This window comes from Grampus griseus (genome assembly GCF_964374135.1).
Source record: "Grampus griseus genome assembly, chromosome: 8".
Classification (NCBI taxonomy): Eukaryota; Metazoa; Chordata; class Mammalia; order Artiodactyla; family Delphinidae; genus Grampus; species Grampus griseus.
Window position 1 is genome coordinate 20,418,418 of NC_139002.1, and position 21,520 is coordinate 20,439,937.

Sequence of the window (21,520 nt, forward strand, 5' to 3'; positions counted from 1 at the left end):
ATTGAAATCATATCAAGGATATTTTCTGACCAAAATTCTATGACCAGAAATCCACTACAAGGGAAAAAGTACTGCACAATAAAAAAGCACAAACACACGGAGGCTAAACAATATGTAACTAAACAACCAGTGGATCATTGAAGAAATCAAAGAGGAAATTTTAAAATACCTGGAGAGAAATGAAAATGAAAACGCAACAATCCAAAATCTATGCGACGCAGCAAAAGCAGTTCTAAGAAGGAAATTTATAGCAATATACGCCTACTTCAGGAAACAAGAAACAAATAAACAACCTAACCTTACACCTAAAGAAACTGAAAAAGAAGAACAAACAAACCCTAAGTTGGTAGAAGGAAATAAATCATAAAGATCAAAGCAGAAATAAATGAAATAGAGACAAAAATTAATAGAAAAGATCAATGAAATTAAGAGCTGATTCCTTGAAAAGATAAGCAAAATTGATAAACCTTTAGCCAGACACATCAAGAGAAAATGAGAGAGGATCCAAATCAATAAAATCAGAAATGAAAAAGGAGAAGTTACAAACGATACCACAAAAATACACAGGATTATAAGAGATTACTACAAATATGCAAATAAAATGGACAACCTAAAAGAAATGGACAAATTCCTAGAAGTGTTCAACCTCCCAAAACCGAACCAGAAAGAAATAGAAAAATATGAACAGACCAATACCAGTAATGAATTGAATCATTAATTTTAAAAACTCCCAACAAACAGAAGTCCAGGACAAGAGAGATTCACAGGTGAATTCTACCAAACATCCACAGATGAGTTAACACCTATCCTTCTCAAACTATTCCAAAAAATTACAGAGGAAGCAACACTTCCAAACTCATTCTATGAGGTCAGAATCATCCTGATACCAAATAAAATAAAGATATCAACAGAAAAAGAAAATTACAGGCCAATATCACTGATGAACATAGATGCAAAAATCTCCAACAAAATATTAGCAAATTGAGTTCAACAATACATTAAAAGGATCATACACCATGGTCACATGGAATTTATCTCAGGAATGCAAGAAGAGTTCAATACCCACAAATCTGTCAATGTGATATACCACATTAACAAGTTGAAGAATAAAAATTGTATGATCAGGCTTCCCTTGTGGTGCAGTGGTTGAGAGTCCGCCTGCCGATGCAGGGGACACAGGTTCATGCCCCGGTCCAGGAGGATCCCACATGCCGCAGAGCTGCTGGACCCGTGAGCCATGGCCTCTGAGCCTGCACAGCCGGAGACTGTGCTCCACACAGTGGGAGAGGCCACAACAGTGAGAGGCCTGCGTACCACAAAAAAAAAAAAAAAAAAAAAAAATTGTATGATCATCTTGATAGATGCAGAAAAATCATTTGACAAAATTAAATATCTATTTATTACAAAAACTCTCAACAAAGTGAGTATAAAAGGAACATAACTTTACATAATAAAAGCCGTACATGACAAGCCTACAGCTAACATCATACTCAATGGTTAAAAGCTGAAAGCATTTTCTCTAAGATCAGGAAAAAGATAAGAATGCTCAATGTTGTCATTTTTATTCAACATAGAATTAGCAATCCTGAGCAAAGCAACAAGGCAAGAAAAATAAATAAAAGGAATCTAAGTTGGAAAGGCGGAAGTAAAACTCACCATTTGCAGATGACATACACTGTACATAGAAAATCCTAAAGACACCACCAGAAAACTACTAGAACTCATCAATGAATTCAGTAAAGTTGTAGGATGCAAAATTAATATACAGAAACCTGTTGCATTTCTATACTGTAACAATGAACCATCAGAAAATGAAATTAAAAAAAAAATGCCAGGGACTTCCCTGGTGGCACAGTGGTTAAGAATCCACCTGTCAGGCTTCCCTGGTGGTGCAGTGGTTGAGAGTACACCTGCCAATGCAGGGGACACAGGTTCGTGCCCTGGTCCGGGAGGATCCCTCATGCCGCAGAGCGGCTGGGCCCGTGAGCCATGGCCGCTGAGCCTGTGCATCCGGAGCCTGTGCTCCACAATGGGAGAGGCCACAGCAGTGAGAGGCCCGCATAATTCAAAAAAAAAAAAAAAAGAATCCACCTGCCAATGCATGGGACATGGGTTTGAGTCCCACAACTACTAAACCTGCACTCTAGAGCCCGTGAGCCACAACTACTGAGCCCATATGCCACAATTACTGAAGCCCGAGCACCTAGAGCCCCTGCTCCACAACAAGTGAAGCCACTGCAATGAGAAGCCTGTGTACCACAACAAAGAGTAGCCCCTGCTGGTTGCAACTAAAGAAAACCTGCACGCAGCAACAGAGACCTTAAGCAGGCTAAATAAATAAATAAATTTATTTTTTTAAAAAAGCAATCCCATTCCCAATTGCATCAAAAAGAATAAAATACCTGTAAACAAAATAACTAGGAGGTTAAAGACTTGTAATCAGAAAACTAAGACACTGATGAAAGAAATTGAAGCTAACACAAACAATGGAAGGATATGCCATTTGTGGATTAGAAGAATTATTATTGCTAATGACCATACTACCCAAGGCAATAATCACATTCAATCCAATCCCATGAAAATACTAATAGCATTTTCTTTTAAGAACTAGACCAAATAATTCTAAAATTTGTACGGAAACACAAAAGACCACAAGTAGCCAAAATCATCTTGGGAAAGAAGAACAAAACAGGGGGTATCACACGTCATAATTTCAAACTATATTAGAAAGCCACAGTAATCAAAACTGTATGGTACTGGCACAAAAACAGACACATAGATCAATAGAACTGAATAGAGAGCCAAGAAATGAACCCACACTTATATAGGCAATTAATTTATGACAAAGGAGGCAAGAATAGACAATGGTGAAGAGACAGCCTCTTCAATAATGGTGTTGGGAAAACTAGACAGCTACATGCAAGAAAACCCCAAACTGGACTACTTTCTAACACTACATACAAAAATAAACTCAAAATAGATTAAAGACTTAATGTAAGACTTAAAACCATAAAAATTCTAGCAAAAAATATAGGCAGTACACTCTTTGATGTCAGTCTTAGCAATATTTTTTTCAATATGTCTCCTCAAGCAAGGGAAGAAAAACAAACAAAAAAAGTTACTACATCAAACTAAAAAGCTTTTGTGCAGTGAGGGAAACTATCAACAAAATGAAAAGGTTGCCTACTGAACAGGAGATGATATTTGTAAATGATATATCTGATAAGGGATTAATATCTAAAATATACAGAGAATTCATTCAACTCAACATCAAAAAAACAAAAACAAAGCCCCATTAAAATAAGGACAGAGGACCTAAACAGATGTTTTTCCAGAGAAAACATACAGATGGCCAACGGGCACATGAAAAGATGCTCAACATCTCTAATTATCAGGGAAATGCAAACCAACAACCACAATGAGATATCACCTCACACCTATCCAAATGGCCATTATTAAAAAGACAACAGGGACTTCCCTGGTGGTGCAGTGGTTAAGAATCCACTTGACAATGCAGGGGACACGGGTTTGAATCCTGGTCTGGGAAAATCCCACATGCTGCAGAGTAACTAAACCCATGTGCCACAACTACTGAGTCTGTGTTCTAGAGCCAGTGAGTCACAACTACTGAGCCCACATGCCACAACTACTGAAGCCCGCATGTCTAGAGCCCATGCTCCACAACAAGAGAAGCCACCACAATGAGAAGCCCGTGCGCTGCAACAAAGAGTAACCCCCGCTCACTGCAACTAGAGAAAACCCACGTGCAGCAACGAAGACCCAATACAGCCAAAAATAAATAAATAAATTAAAAATAAATAAACAAATTCATATTTTAAAAAAAAGATAACAAGTGTTGGGGAGGATGTGGATGAAAGGGAACCCTTGTGCACCGTTGCTGTGAATGTAAATTGGTGAGGCTGCTATGGAAAACTGTATGGAGATTCCTCAAAACATTAAAAGTAGAACTACCATATGATCCAGCAACTCCACTTCTAGGTATTTACCTGAAGAAAACAAAGTCACTAATTAGAAAAGATATATGCACCTTATGTTCATTGCAGCATTATTTACAATACCAATATATGAAAGCAACTGAAGTGTCCATCAATAGATGAAGGGATAAAGAAAATATTGCATATATTTACAATGGAATATTACTTATAAAAAATGAAATTTGCCATTTGTGACAACATGGAATGACCTAGAGGATATTAAGCGAAGGGAAGTAAGTCAGAAAAAGACAAATACTGTATGATTTCACTTATATGTAGAATCTGAGAAACAAAACAAATAAACAAACATAACTGAACAGAAACAGAGTCACAGATATAGAGAACAAACAAGTGGTTGCCAGAGGGGAAGGTGTTGGGGGGAAAATAAATAGGTAAGAGAGATTAAGAGGTATGAACCTTCAGTTACAAAATTAATGTCACAGGTGTGAAGTGTACAGTGTGGGGAATATAGTCAATAATTATGTAATATCTTTCTACGACGACAGATGACAACTAGACTCATCATGGTGATCATTTTGAAATGTATAGAAATGTTGAAATGTTGAATGTTGAAATGTTTTGTTACCAGGAGCTAACATAGTGTTGTAGGACAATTACACTTCAAAAACAAATGACAAACAAACTCATAGAAAAAGAGATCAGATTTGTGGCTACCAGAAGTGGGGGATGGGGGAGGAGGAATTAGATGAAAGTGGTCAAAAGAAACAAACTTCCAGTTATAAGATAAATAATTACTAGGGATATAATAACATGGGATATAATAACAACATTATTATTACTAGGGATATAATAACAACATGATAAATTTAATTAATACTGTCGTACATTATATGTGAAAGTTGTTAAGAGAGTAAATCTTAAGAGTTCTCATCACAAGGAAAAGTTTTTTTTTATTTATTTAATGTTGTATGTATATGAAATGATGGATGTCCACTAAACCTATCATGGTAATCTTTTCATGATGTATACAAGTCAAATCATTACATTTAGGTACACCTTAAACTTACATATTGCTGTATGTTAATTATATCTCAATAAATCTGGAGGAAAAATCAACACACAACAATCAATTGCATTATACACTAACAATGAACAATCTGAAAAGGAAATTAAGAAAATAATTCCATTTATAATAACATTAAAGGTATAAAATACTTAGGAATAAACTTAACCAAGGAGGTGAAAGAATTGTACACTGAAAACTAAGAAACATTCCTAAAAGAAATTAGACACTAATAAATAGAAAGATATCCCATGTTCCTGAATTGGAAGACTTAATATTGTTTAAATGTTAATACCATCCAAAGTGACCAACACATTCAATGCAATCCCTATCAAAACCCCAATGGCATATTTTGCAGAAATAAAAAAATCCTTCCTAAAATTCATATAGAATCTCAAGGACTCTGAATAGCCAAAACAATCTTGAAAAAGAAGAATGCAGTTGGACATCTCACACTTCCTAATTTCAAACTTCTTACAAAGCTACAGCAATTAAAACAGCACTAGCATAAAGACAGATATGTAGACCAATGGAATAAAATAGACAGCCTAGAAATAAACCTTCATATATATGGTCAAGTGATATTTGAAAAGGGTTCCAAAACATTAAATGGGGAAGAGCCTTTTCAGCAAATAGTATTGGAAAAATGGATATCCACATGCAAAAGAATGAAGTTGGATCCTTACCTTACACCATATACAAAAGTTAATTCAAAATAGATCAGAAACCTAAATGTAGGAGCTAAAACTATAAAACTCTTAGAAGGAAACACAGGGGAAACTTCATGACATTGGATTTGGCAATGATTTCTTGAATATGACACCAAAAGCATATGCATAAAAAAAATTAGATAAATTGGACTACATCAAAAACTAAAACTTCTGTGCTATAGAGCAGAAAGTACCACCACATTGTAAATCAACTATACTCCAATAAAAAAATTTTTAAAAAACTAAAACTTCTGTGCATCAAATAATACAATCAACAGAATTAAAGTCAACTACAAAATGGGAGAAAATATTTGCAAATCATATATCTGATGAGGGGTTAGTATCCAGAAAATAAAAATAACTCCTACAATCAAACCAAACACACACACACACACACACACACAGAGAGAGAGTTAAAAAATGGCAAAGGACTTGAAGAGACATTTCTCCAAAGATGATATACAAATGGCCAATAAGCACATGAAAAAATGCTCAACAGTACTAATAATTAGGGTAATGAAAACCAAAACCACAATGAGATACTCCTCATACCCATTAAGATGGCTACTATCAAAAAAACAGAAAACAGCAAATGTTGGTGAGGATGTGGAGAAATTTCAACACTTGTACACTGTTGGTGGGCATGTAAAATGACGCAGCCACAGTGGAAAACAGTATGGCAGTTCCTCAAAAATTAAAAATAGAGCTACCTTGGCTTCCCTGGTGGCGCAGTGGTTGAGAGTCCGCCTGCAGATGCAGGGGACGTGGGTTCGTGCCCCGGTCCGGGAAGATCCCACATGCCGCGGAGCGGCTGGGCCCGTGAGCCATGGCCGCTGAGCCTGCACGTCCGGAGCCTGTGCTCTGCAATGGGAGAGGCCACAACAGTGAGAGGCCCCACGTACCACAAAAAAAAAAAAAAAAAATAGAGCTACCGTATGATCCAGCAGTTCCACTTCTACACATACTCAAAAGAATTGAAACAGGGTCTCAAAGAGATACTTATACACCCATATTCAACACAGCACTATTCACAGCAGCCAAAAGGTGGAAGCAACCCAAGTATCCATCAACAGATGAACGGATAAACAAAATGCAGTATATACACACAATGGAATATTATTCAGCCTTAAAAAGGAAGAAAATTCTGACACGTGCTACAACATGCATGAACATTGAGAACATTGTGCTAAGTGAGATAAGCCAGTCATAAAAAGACAAATACTGAATGGTTCCACTTATATAAAATATCAAAAGTAATCAAACTCATAAAGACAGAAAGTAAAATAGTGGTTGCCAGAGGGTGGGGAAGGGAAAAATAGGGAGTTGTTTAATGAGTATAGAGTTTCAGTTTTGCAAGATAAAAAGAGTTCTGGAAGTTGGTTGCACAAAAATGTGAATGTACTTACTACCGAAATCTATACTTTAAAATGGTTAAGATGGTAAATTTTTGTGTATACTACCACCATTAAAAATAATTAAAACCATAAATAAAAGAACAGGAAAGTCGTCCCCCAAAATATGATCTGAGATCAAAGATGTAATTGGAAGCAAATGATTGATTTAATAAATAAACAAGTAAATAAATATTGTCTCTATTAAATAGAAATAATAGTGACTCTATAAAATAATGTTATAATCTTACATTTTTTTTAAATTTCAGAATTAAAAGTTTTGATGAAATTTCACCAAAAAAATATTTAAGGCAAAAGTATTCAGATGAGAGGAAAGGTTTTGGATAATAACTAAAGGGAGTTGTTGGAGTAGAAGGAGAGTTTGTAGGTTTTGATTTGGGAACATTTCTTTTGTTGGGGGGGGGGTGTTGGTGTTTGTTTTGATTTTCTTTGCTTGCTTTTGCTTGTAAAAGAGTAGAGAACATGTTTATAATAGAATGTTTGTAGGTTGAGGAGAAATAACCAGTAGAGAGGAAGATTAAACATATAAGAGCTGGAATGCAGAAGGAAAACTTCTGAGAATACCATTCAGGAAGAACTTACACAAATAATCTAGGCTTTTAATAAGGAATATTTAAGATGTTAATAAAAGAGACAAGACCCTCTTATTTCTCAAGCTAAACTCATTGTCAGCAAGGACAGTTTTTCTGGGGGGAGAAAGCTAAGACCACACCCAAGTGTCCTTGAACAATACCTCTGCCTGTAGCTTTCCAGCATCCAAATAAGTCCATTTCTCTCAGAGAACTCTTGGTTCTGATTTAATACTTCTCTATCTGGGTAATTCTGATGATAATATGAACTGAGAACAACCATGAGCAATTTATCCCTCCAGAGTCTGCCCTCTGACCCTTGGAAGTGAGCATGGTCCCTCCACATGGGTTGGTATATTTATAATTTCTATAATGTGTCACCAGTCAGTTGGCCTGCCTCAGCACAATTCACATTTTTTGTCCCATTTGAGCATCTCTGTGGACTTGTGGTCTTTCATAAACTTAACTTGTTGTAATTATCATAGTCATAATTTACTTTTCTGAAACTCACATGATTACAATTTAGTCCACCTCAAGTTCTCATGCCCCAAACACAGAATCAACTGTTCTCCAAGGACACTTGGCTTTTCTTTGTGGAAAGGATAGGCGAGACCTAAATGTACCTTCTACAGAAGTTTATTGTTTCATATGAGCACATGAGGTGGTTTGCTGACAGAAAAGAAATTATCTTTGTTTTTTTAAAAGTGGGGGTTCATGTTGATATTTTCAATTTGCCTCTACTTTTACTAATTTTTAATCTTGCTCTAAATTTGATGTACCATGCTATATACTCTTATACCAAATCATTTGTCCAAATTATACTTTTGCCTTAAAGTTCCCATTTCTTTTCCTTTTTGAACTCTGGCTCCAGTACAGGAATTAGCTCCCAAATGTTCAGGTCTATATGCTGCTCATCATCAACCCACTCAAGCACCCACTATCCAAAAGGAAAAAGCCATCCCAACCTCCCTCCAGAGAACCACCCAAAACTACACAGGCTTAAGATACCTGGCATCTCAGTGTGAATCCTAAACTCATTGTCAGTGAGGACACAGTCCCATCAGGGGGACAAAGCTGAGGCCGTGCCCAAGTGTCCCTGAATAATATCTCTGTAATAAGTAACAATAGCGACAAAGGATAGAACACAGGCCAATCCCAACTTCACGTGCTTTACATAAAAATCTCGGGGTGGGGGGAGCTTCAAGATGGCAGAAGAGTAAGACGTGGAGATCACCCTCCTCCTCACAAATACATCAGAAATACATCTACATGTGGAACAGCTCCTACAGAACACCTACTGAACACTGGCAGAAGCCCTCAGACCTCCCAAAAGGCAAGAAACTCCCCACGTACCTGGGTAGGGCAAAAGAAAAAAGAAAAATCAGAGACAAAAGGATAGGGACAGGACCTGCACCAGTGGGAGGGAGCCGTGAAGGAGGAAAGGTTTCCACGCACTAGAAGCCCCTTCGCGGGCAGAGACTGCAGGTGGCGGAGGGGGAAAGCTTCGGAGCCGCGGAGGAGAGCACAGCAACAGAGGTGCAGAGGACAAAGCGGAGAGATTCCCGCACAGAGGATCGGTGCCGACCGGCACTAACCAGCCCGAGAGACTTGTCTGCTCACCCGCCGGGGTGGGCAGGGCTGGGAGCTGAGGCTCGGGCTTCGGAGGTCAAATTCCAGGGAGAGGACTGGGGTTGGCGGTGTGAACACAGCCTGAAGGGGTCTAGCGCGCCACAGCTAGACGGGAGGCAGTCCGGGGAAAAGTCTGGAGCTGCCGACGAGGCAAGAGACTTTTCTTTCCTCTTTGTTTCCTGTTGCGTGAGGAGAGGGAATTAAGAGAGCCGCTTAAAGGAGCTCCAGAGACGGGCGCAAGCTGCGGGTATCAGCGCAGATCCCAGAGACGGGCATGAGACGCTAAGGCTGCTGCTACCACCACCAAGAAGCCTCTGTGCGAGCACAGGTCACTATCCACACCTCCCCTCCCGGGAGCCTGTGCAGCCCGCCACTGCCAGGGTCCTGTGATCCAGGGACAGATTACCCGGGAGAACGCACAGCGAGCCTCAGGCTGGTGCAACGTCACACCGGCCTCTGCCGCCACAGGCTCGCCCCACACTCTGTGCCCCTCCCTCCCCCCGGCCTGAGTGAGCCAGAGCCCCCGAATCAGCGGCTCCTTTAACCCCGTCCTGTCTGAGCAAAGAACAGACGCCCTCAGGCGACCTACACGCAGATGCCAGGCCAAATCCAAAGCTGAACGCTGGGAGCTCTGCAAACAAAGAAGAGAAAGGGAAATCTCTCCCAGCAGCCCTAGGAGCAGCAGATTAAATCTCCACAATCAACTTGATGTACCCTGCATCTGTGGAATACATGAATGGACAACGAATCATCCCAAATTGAGGAGGTGGATTTGGGAGCAACGATATATATTTTCCCCCCTTTTTCTCTTTTTGTGAGTGTATATGTGTATGCTTCTGTGTGTGATTTTGTCTGTATAACTTTGCTTTTACCATGTGTTCTAGCGTTCCGTCTGTCCGTTTTTGTTTTGTTTTGGTTTTCTTTGTATAGTTTTTAGCTCTTGTTATCATTGGTGGATTTGTTTTTTTTTTTTTTTTTTTTGGTTTGGTTGCTCTTCTTTCTTGCTTGCTTGCTTTTTTTATTCCTTTCTTAAAATTTTTTTTAATAATCATTTTTTATTTTAATAATTTTTTTTAAATCTTCTTTCTTTTTCTCCCTTTTATTCTGAGCCTTGTGGATGACAGGCTCTTGGTGCTCCAGCCAAGCATCAGGGCTGTGCCTCTGAGGTGGGAGAGCCAAGTTCAGGATATTGGTCCACAAGAGACCTCCCAGCTCCGTGTAACATTAAATGGCGAAAATCTCCAGAGATTTCCATCTCAAAGCCAAGACCCAGCTCCACTCAATGACCAGCAAGCTACAGTGCTGGACACCCTATGCCAAACAACTAGCAAGACAGGACCACAACCCCACCTATTAGCAGAGAGGCTGCCTAAAATCATAATAAGGCCACAGACACACCAAAACACACCAGCAGATGTGGACCTGCCCACCAGAAACACAAGATCCAGCCTCATCCACCAGAACACAGGCACTAGTCCCCTACAGCAAGAAGCCTACACAACCCACTGAACCAACATTAGCCACTGGGGACAGACACCAAAAACAACAGGAACTACAAACCTGCAGCCTGTGAAAAGGAGACCCCAAACACAGTAAGATAAGCAAAATGAGAAGACAGAGAAACACACAGCATGTGAAGGAGCAAGGTAAAAACCCACCAGACATAACAAATGAAGAGAAAATAGGCAGTCTACCTAAAAATAATTCAGAATAATGATAGTAAACATGATCTAAAATCTTGGAAATAGAATGGAGAAAATACAAGAAATGTTTAAAAGAACCTAGAAGAACTAAAGAGCAAACAAACAGTGATGAACAACACAATAAATGAAACTAAAAATTCTCTAGAAGGGATCAATAGCAGAATAACTGAGGAAGAAGAACGGATAAGTGACCTGGAAGGTAAAATAGTGGAAATAACTACTGCAGAGCAGAATAAAGAAAAATGAATGAAAAGAATTGAGGACAGTCACAGAGACCTCTGGGACAACATTAAATGCACCAACATTCGAATTATAGGGGCCCAGAAGAAGAAGAGAAAAAGAAAGGGACTGAGAAAATATTTGAAGAGATTATAGTTGAAAACTTCCCTAATATGGGAAAGGAAATAGTTAATCAAGTCCAGGAAGCATAGAGAGTCCCATACAGGATAAATCCAAAGAGAAACATGCCAAGACACATATTAATCAAACTATCAAAACTTAAATACAAAGAAAAAATATTAAAAGCTGCAAGGGAAAACAACATACAAGGGAATCCCCATAAGGTTAACAGCTGATCTTTCAGGAGAAATTCTGCAAGCCAGGACATATTTAAAGTGATGAAGGGGAAAAACCGACAACCAAGATTACTCTAACCAACAAGGATCTCATTCAGATTTGATGGAGAAATTAAAACATTTACAAACAAGCAAAAGCTGAGAGAGTTCAGCACCACCAAACCAGCTTTACAACAAATACTAAAGGAACTTCTCTCAGCAGGAAACACAAGAGAAGGAAAAGACCTACAATAACAAACCCAAAACAATTAAGAAAATGGTAATAAAATGGTAACATATCAATGATTACCTTAAATGTAAATGGATTAAATGCTCCAACTAAAAGACATAGACTGGCTGAATGGATACAAAAACAAGACCCGTATATAAGCTGTCTACAAGAGACCCACTTCAGACCAATGGACACATACAGGCTGAAAGTGAGGGGATGGAAAAAGATATTCTATGCAAATGGAAATCAAAAGAAAGCTGGAGTAGTAATTCTCATATCAGACAAAATAGACTTTAAAATAAAGGCTATTACAAGAGACAAGGAAGGACACTACATAATGATCAAGGGATCAATCCAAGAAGAAGCTCTAACAATTGTAAATATTTATGCACCCAACATAGGAGCACCTCAATACATAAGGCAAATACTAACAGGCATAAAAGGGGAAATTGACAGTAACACAATCATAGTAGGAGACTTTTACACTCCACTTTCACCAATGGACAGATCATCCAAAATGAAAATAAATAAGGAAACACAAGTTTTAAATGATACATTAAACAAGATGGACTTAATTGATATTTATAGGACATTCCATCCAAATACAACAGAATACACATTTTTCTCAAGTGCTTATGGAACATTCTCCAGGAGAGATCATATCTTGGGTCACAAATCAAGCCTTGGTAAATTTAAGAAAATTGAAATTGTATCAAGTATCTTTTCTGACCACAACGCTATGAGACTAGATATCATTACAGGAAAAAATCTGTAAATAATACAAACACATGGAGGCTGAACAATACACTATCTAATAACCAAGAGATCACTGAAGAAGTCAAAGAGGAAATAAAATATACCTACAAACAAATGACAATGAAAACACGATGGCCCAAAACCTATGGGATGCAGCAAAAGAGGTTATAAGAGGGAAGTTTATAGCAATACAATCCTACCTTAAGAAACATAAAACATCTCAAATAAACCACCTAACCTTACACCTGAAGCAGTTAGAGAAAGAAGAACAAAAAAACTCACAAAGTTAGCAGAAGGAAAGAAATCATAAAGATAAGATCAGAAGTAAATGAAAAAGAAATGAAGGAAATGATAGCAAAGATCAATAAAACTAAAAGCTGGTTCTTTGAGAAGATAAACAATATTGATAAACCATTAGCCAGACTCATTAAGAAAAAAAGGGAGAAGACTGAAATCAATGGAATTAGAAATGAAAAAGGAGAGGTAACAACTGACACTGCAGAAATACAAAAGATGATGAGAGATTACTGCAAGCAACTCTATGCCAATAAAATGGACAACCTGGAAGAAATGGACAAATTCATAGAAATGCACAACCTTCCAAGACTGAACCAGGAAGAAACAGAAAATATGAACAGACCAATCACAAGCACTGAAATTTAAACTGTGATTAAAAATCTTCCAACAGGGCTTCCCTGGTGGCGCAGTGGTTGAGAGTCCGCCTGCCGATGCAGGGGACACAGGTTCGTGCCCCAGTCCGGGAAGATCCCACATGCCGCGGAGCGGCTGGGCCCGTGAGCCATGGCCACTGAGCCTGCGCGTCCGGAGCCTGTGCTCCGCAACGGGAGAGGCCACAACAGTGAGAGGCCCGCGTACCGCAAAAAAAAAAAAAAAAAAAAAAATCTTCCAACAAAAAAAGCCCAGGACCAGATGGCTTCACAAGCGAATTCTATCAAACATTTAGAGAAAAGCTAACACCTATCCTTCTACACTCTTCCAAAATATAGCAGAGAGAGGAACACTCCCAAACTCATTCTATGAGGCCACCATCACCCTGATACCAGTACCAGACAAAGATGTCACAAAGAAAGAAAACTACAGGCCAATATCACTGATGAACACAGATGCAAAAATCCTCAACAAAATACTAGCAGACAGAATCCAACAGCACATTAAAAGGATCATACACCATGATCAAGTGGGGTTTATCCCAGCAATGCAAGGATTCTTCAATATACTGAAGTCAATCAATGTGATAAACCATATTAACAAATTGAATGAGAAAAACCATATGATCATCTCAATACGTGCAGAGAAAGCTTTTGACAGAATTCAACAGTCATTTATGATAAAAACCCTCCAGAAAGTAGGCATAGAGGGAACTTACCTCAACATAACAAAGGCCATATATGACAAACCCACAGTCAACATCGTTCTCAATGGTGTAAAACTGAAACCATTTCCACTAAGATCAAGAACAAGACAAGGGTGCCCACTCTCACCACTATAATTCAACAAGGCTTTGGAAGTTTTAGCCACAGCAATCAGAGAAGAAAAAGAAATCCAAATCAGAAAAGAAGTAAAGCTGTCACTGTTTGCAGAAGACATGATACTATACATAGAGAATCCTAAAGATGCTACCAGAAAACTACTAGAGCTAATCAATGTATTTGGTAAAGAAGCAGGATACAAAGTTAATGCACAGAAACCTCTTGCAAACCTATACACTAATGATGAAAAATCTGAAAGTGAAATCAAGAAAACACTCCCATTTACCACTGCAACAAAAAGAATAAAATATCTAGGAATAAACCTACCTAAGGAGACAAAAGACCTTTATGCCAAAAATTATAAGTCACTGATGAAAGAAATTAAAGGTGATACAGATAGATGGAGAGATATACCATGCTCTTGGTTTGGAAGAATCAACATTGTGAAAATGACTCTACTACCCAAAGCAATCTACAGATTCAATGCAATCCCTATCAAATTACCACTGGCATTTTTCACAGAACTAGAACAAAAACTTCCACAATTTGTATGGAAACACAAAAGACCCCGAATAGCCAAAGCAATCTTGAGAAAGAAAAACTAAGCTGGAGGAATCAGGCTCCTGGACTTCAGACTATACTACAAAGCTACAGTAATCAAGACAGTATGATACTGGCACAAAAAGAGAAATATAGATCAATGGAACAGGATAGAAATCCCAGAGATAAACCCATGCACATATAGTCACCATATCTTTGATAAAGGAGGCAAGAATATACAGTGGAGAAAAGACAGTCTCTTCAATAAGTGGTGCTGGGAAAACTGGACAGCTACATGTAAAAGAATGAAATTAGAACACTCCCTAACACCATACAGAAAAATAAACTCAAAATGGATTAAAGACCTAAATGTAAGGCCAGACACTATCAAACTCTGAGAGGAAAACATAGGCAGAACACTCTATGACATTAATCACAGCAAGATCTTTTTTGACCCACCTCCTAGAGAAATGGAAGTAAAAACAAAAATAAACAAATGGGACCTAATGAAACTTAAAAGCTTTTGCAAACCAAAGGAAACTATAAACAAGACAAAAGACAACCCTCAGAATGGGAGAAAATATTTGCAAATGAATCAACGGACAAAGGATTAATCTCCCAAATATATAAACAGCTCATGCAGCTCAATATTAAGAAAACAAACAACCCAATCCAAAAATGGGCAGAAGACCTAAATAGACATTTCTCCAAAGAAGATATACAGATTGCCAACAAACACATGAAAGAATGCTCAACATCATTAATCATTAGAGAAATGCAACTCAAAACTACAATGACATAATCTCACACCAGTCAGAAAGGCCATCATCAAAAAATCTACAAACAATAAATGCTGGAGAGGGTGTGTAGAAAAGGAAACCTTCTCACACTGTTGGTGGGAATATAAATTGATACAGCCACTATGGGGAACAGTATGGAGGTTCCTTAAAAAACTAAAAATAGAACTACCATATGACCCAGGAATTCCACTACTGGGCATATGCCCTAAGAAAACCATAATTCAAAAAGAGTCATGTACCACAATGTTCATTGCAGCTCTATTTACAATAGCCAGGACATGGAAGCAACCTAAGTGTCCATCAACAGATGAATAGATAAAGAAGATGTGGCACATATATACAATAGAATATTACTCAGCCATAAGAAGAAACGAAATTGAGTTATTTGTAGTGAGGTGGATGGACCTAGAGTCTGTCATACAGAGTGAAGTAAGTCAGAAAGAGAAAAACAAATACCATATGCTAACACATATATATGGAAGCTAAAAAACAGAAAAAAATGGTCATGAAGTACCTAGGGGCAAGACGGGAATAAAGACGCAGACCTACCAGAGAATGGACTTGAGGATACGGGAAGGGGGAAGGGTAAGCTGTGACAAAGTGAGAGAGTGACATGGACACATATACACTACCAGATGTAAAATAGATAGCTAGTGGGAAGCAGCCGCATAGCACAGGGAGATTAGCTCGGTGCTTTATGACCACCTAGAGGGGTGGGATAAGGAGGGTGTGAGAGAGGGAGACGCAAGAGGGAAGAGATATGGGGATATATGTATATGTATAACTGATGCACTTTGTTATAAAGCAGAAACTAACACACCATTGTAAAGCAGTTATACTCCAATAAAGATGTTAAAAAAAAATCTCTTGAAACTCTTCATTTAATGATCACTAGAGTCATTTATTTAATTTATGTCATAGGTAGCTTTAGTTTTGAACTATAATTTCCTTTGGATAAACTGATATTATTTTTGCCCTGTGCCAGCCCAACTTTTCAAAATCCAGTTAATATCAGAAAATGCAACAAAAATAAAATCAAAAATTATAAGTGATTTTTCATACTTTTCCCAAAAGTTCAAGAAGTACAATTTTTGTAAAGCCTTTAAAATTTATGGAATATTGGCTAAGTTCCTCAAGATCACACTCAAACAATAAAAGACATTTAAAGTGAATACATTTCAATCTCAGCATTATGCTCACATTACATTCTCATAACACTCAATGTTGCTTCCAGAAACAATCAAAATGTCTTAGCCATTTCATATGTATAGCAAAATACCTGAATCCTTACATGCACTAAAGATTTCCATGACTCTAGTTTGTACTTTGTGATAACTGCTCAACCACAAGAGAAAAGAAATATAGTCACTTTTTTCAGGGTAACTTCATGAGTAGGACCCAGTTAGATCTACAAGTGTGAGAGATTGTTTTGCCAAATCCAAATCCAGTTGATCAGGTATTAAACTACTTTTGACCTGAGCTCATTATTATTATTATTATTATTATTTTTTGCGGTACGCGGGCCTCTCACTGTTGTGGTCTCTCCCATTGCGGAGCACAGGCTCCGGAAGCGCAGGCTCAGTGGCCATGGCTCATGGGCCTAGCCGCTCTGCGGCATGTGGGACCTTCCCAGACTGGCACGAACCCGTGTCCCCTGCATCAGCAGGCGGACTCTTAACCACTGTGCCACCAGGGAAGCCCTGAGCTCATTATTTTTAATGAAGATCTGTACTGAATTGATCCCTAGAAACAATTATTTAGGATAAACTGTCTCCTTAGAGTTTAATAATAGCAGATTTTCCCATTTTGCATGTCCAAGGAGCTCTAGATGTAGAGATTTTCTTGGTTATCTGTTTTGTGTATTTAAACAAGGGGACAATACAGAATGGCAATCATCAAAATGTCTACATATAATAAAAGCTGGAGAGGGTGTGGAGAAAAAGGAACCCTCCTACACTGTTGATGAGAATGTAAATTGGTGCAGCCACTATGGAACACAGTGTGGAGGTTCCTTAAAAGTCTAAGGATCCAGCAATATGGTCCAGCAATCCCACTCCCAGGCATATATCCAGAAAAGATGAAAACTCTAATTTGAAAAGATATATGAACCCCAATGTTCATAGCAGCACTATTCACAATAGCCAAGACACAGAAGCAACCTAAATGTCCATCAACAGATGACATATATATATATATATATATATATCATAATAGAATATTAGCCATAAAGAAGAATGAAATATTGTTGTTTGCAGTAACATGGATGGATCTAGAGATTATCATACTAAGTGAAGTAAGTCAGACAGAGAAAGACAAATATTATATATCACTTATATGTGGAACCTAAAAAAATAACACAAATCAACTTATTTACAGAACAGACACAGACTCACAGACATAGAAAACTTATGCTTACCAAGGGGAAAGGAGTAGGGGAGGGATAAATTTGGAGTTTGGGATTAACAGATACACACCACTATATATAAAATAGATAAACAACAAGGATTTACTGAATAGCACAGAGAACCACATTTAATATCTTGTAATAACCTATAATAGACAAAAATCTGAAGATTTATACCTGAAATTAACACAGTATTGTAAACCAACTATAGTTAAATAAAAGTTTTTACAATTAAAAAAAAAAACTTGGGGACACTATCATGTGTCACATCCACTAGGAGCCACCAACCTCTCAGAGGGGAGGAGGTCAGATGACCTGAGCTGACTTTTAACCTACCTTTGGGCAGACTCAACCTCTCCTTGTAGGGTTCAACTTTCTGAACAGTTATCTAAGCCAACAATGTCCCTTTTCTCACTTCTCTTCCAGAAGTTGGAGAACTTGACTTCTTCACAATGTCCCATCTGATTCCTTCACCATCTATCTCTTTGTCTCCTTCAGCTCAGCTCAGCCCAGCTGGGGCATGGTGTGAATCTGCTATAAGCCAGATAGAAACTGCTTGGGTACTCAGTCATCCTTATTAAGTGCAGAATCTGCCAAAAACATGACCTCAGGCCAAGATTCAAAAGTGACCCAAATAAAGTGGAAGAAGGTGTGACCTTCCCAAAATCACTAGTCTTGGAGATGAACTTTTTGATGATAATTGTCCAGGCTTGTGGCCATCTCCTCCTGTTTTTCTTGGTCAGCTCCATTCCAAAGCAGGCATCTTTTTCTAAACCAAATTATGGCCAAATATAGTTACTCAACGTTTTTGTTGAACTATCTTGAGACTGTTTCAATTTGGCATTTTAAATATCCTACTTAAAAGTCACATTTCTGAAGAATAAAGTGATTTCTGAGACTCTATCCTCTGAAATTCATTTTTAAAAGCTCACTTGGCTTGTGCCAAACAGTGAAAGCCAAGGTCATAGCTCTCAAATGACTTTTCTGTAAACACAAAGATTAACTCACATATGTTAAAGTAATAACATAACACTAGCTCTTCAATTTTCTCTTTGAAGTCAGCCTCCCTATCTTCAGCTGTCCTGTAGCTCTCATGCAATGGCCTTCATTAAAACATTCTCAGAGCCCCATTTCTTCTTCACTTTCCTGAGACTCCTTCCAAAATCTAACAGTGCTGGGGGGGGCGGGGAGGGGAGGAGGTGGAACCAATCACACTTCTGGCACCAACTGCAACTTTTTTGAGGACTCCAGATCAGCAAGAAGAAAACACACTGTCAGGTTAGAGCATCAATATATTTAGCCGAGGATCCAGAAGCGTATCAGAAGAGGATGCGCACAGAGCCTCCATTTGAGCAGATGCAGCAAATCTCAGCATCATTTTCCTTGCCCTCCAGAGCCCTTAATGGGCAGTTACATTAAACACAGGTCTTATCAGATCTGACAAGCTCATTTCTTGCACGCTCTTAGCCACTATGCTATCTTTTACAGACTGTTGTGCTTGTTATTAAGCTATTGTCTCTCAGTTTCACATCCACCTTTTTATACCCTAATTTGTAATGAGGCAGGGAGCCTGCAAACCACTTTTCTGCTTTGCCAGCAGGTGCCCTGTTACGCTCTACCAATAGGGAGAGATAGAGGGATTCTGGAAGGTTAGAGGAGGGAAACTGGTCACTTCCATTTCCTACCAGTGTCACCCCCATAGCAGTGACTCACCCAGGCATCCACATGTACAGTAGAAGTTGGTTCCAGTTTCCAGTTTCTTTCCTCACCCCTCATTGTACCTCTCAAGGGTATCAACACCATTCAGTCAAAGCACCTCCTCCAAAGGTCTGAGTCCCAACAATGTGGGATCCTCCTCAGAGCTTCTGGGTTCTGATAACCCCAACCTCCTCCCTCTGTTCCACCAACACTAGGATGGTAGCTGCTTCATGCATTTACTGCCTCTGTGTTACCCTGTTGCTTTTTCAGTCCCCCAACATCTATTTAATCAATTCCCTATATCCAATTCTCTCTGAGGAAGTAACTAGTATAGTTTCTATTTTATTATCTAGACTGATTGATGTGAAAGTACATACTTTTGTTCATTCTAAAACTTACCACTTTCAAACATTGTGCCATTCACCATTTCATAGACTTCAGTTGGGAATTAATGAAGGAGGAGAAGAGAAATTGTTTCTAGTCATCCCAGGCCAGGGATGCTAGACCTTGATCACTGGTAGGGAAATAACTGATCACACACCAGGAAGAAAATGTCCAACTGCCAAATAAATTAAGATCCCTAAAAAACCATGAAGAAATGCCCAGCTTTGTACATTTCTTGGGGGGGACACCTTCCTTGCCAACTTGTCTTCTGCACACATACTTCTATTTTTCATCACCATCCACCACTTGCCAATCTCAGAATGAGGTGCATTTGTGAAAGCTGGAGTTATGACCACCTAGCTGGTGGGTGCCTTCTGACTGAAATGAAATGAAATGTAACATTTCCTAAAAAGCCAATTATTTCCAACCTGTTCCATTAGAGTCACACATGCTAAATGACCATGTAACATATTGACTTTTGTGCCCTGTGTCATCTGGGGCCATAAATGTCCTGCTTGTCATAACACTCATCTCCATAGCTCTTGCAAAACAGTACCCTTCCCAGGAGAGCTCATATCACTCATTCATAACTCAGGATGACAAGGAGACAGGCTGACTAATGTAACAGAGCTGGTCTCCCCTGAACTTCTGCACACATGGCTGGACCTGCTGCACCCACCCACCTCACCACGAGTCAGGAAGCCTCTCCACCTGTGTCTAAACAGATGGCAGACAATGCCATGCAGCCAATGCCATTCCCCAAGAGAAGGAAACCAGGCTACCAAGGGATTGTCCCAGGCCGGGAGAGAGTGAGGGGAGCCCTGATGAAGTCCACTGGAAATACTTGAGCTTTGGAGTCCAAACAACCTGAATTTGAATCTTGGCTCTTTTACTTATTCGTTACAAGACTCTGGACATGTTACTTAACTTCTCTGAGTCTCCTTGGAACTCTCTTGAGTTTTCCTTGGAAAATGGAGCTGATAATGCCTATTATACAGTTGTAATGATTAAATAATATAATGTATATAGAGCTGCTTATATGGTACGCAGGACACTGTAAGCGATTGACTAGTAGGTATTCTTATGTTTTGTTTTTAATAAATACTTATATTTATAAAGATTAACAATCTAGGGATTTCAGATTGCTGAGGGAACTGTTCTTTCAATGCATGACTTCATCACCTCTGCTGTAGGTAAAATGATAAGCACAGGCAGAAAAATTGATTTCCTGAGTTCTTTAAAATGATCACTTGCTGTGCCCCTCTGGAAGAGGTACACCCTCATACCCTTCTCTCCACCTTTCTCCACTACCTTCCCATTGCTCTCTGTACAGCTCCTAGAAACAGGTGAGAATGAGTTGTCTGAGCTTTTCCTGTAATACACTCTCCATTCCTGACAAGTTTTCTCTATTTCCTACTATCTACTGGACAAATACTAATGGCTCTACTTCTGATAATCAGCAAGAGCAGAGGCTTAGCTTTTCCCAGATCCAGCAGGGAAAACCCCAGGCTTCCAGCAGAGGTGCATGCAAAACTCTCATTTCACCCCCTGAACCTTTACACAGGTGTGGTATTTGGGGCTTTCCAGGGAAGCTGCATAATTACTTAGAAATAGTGTCTT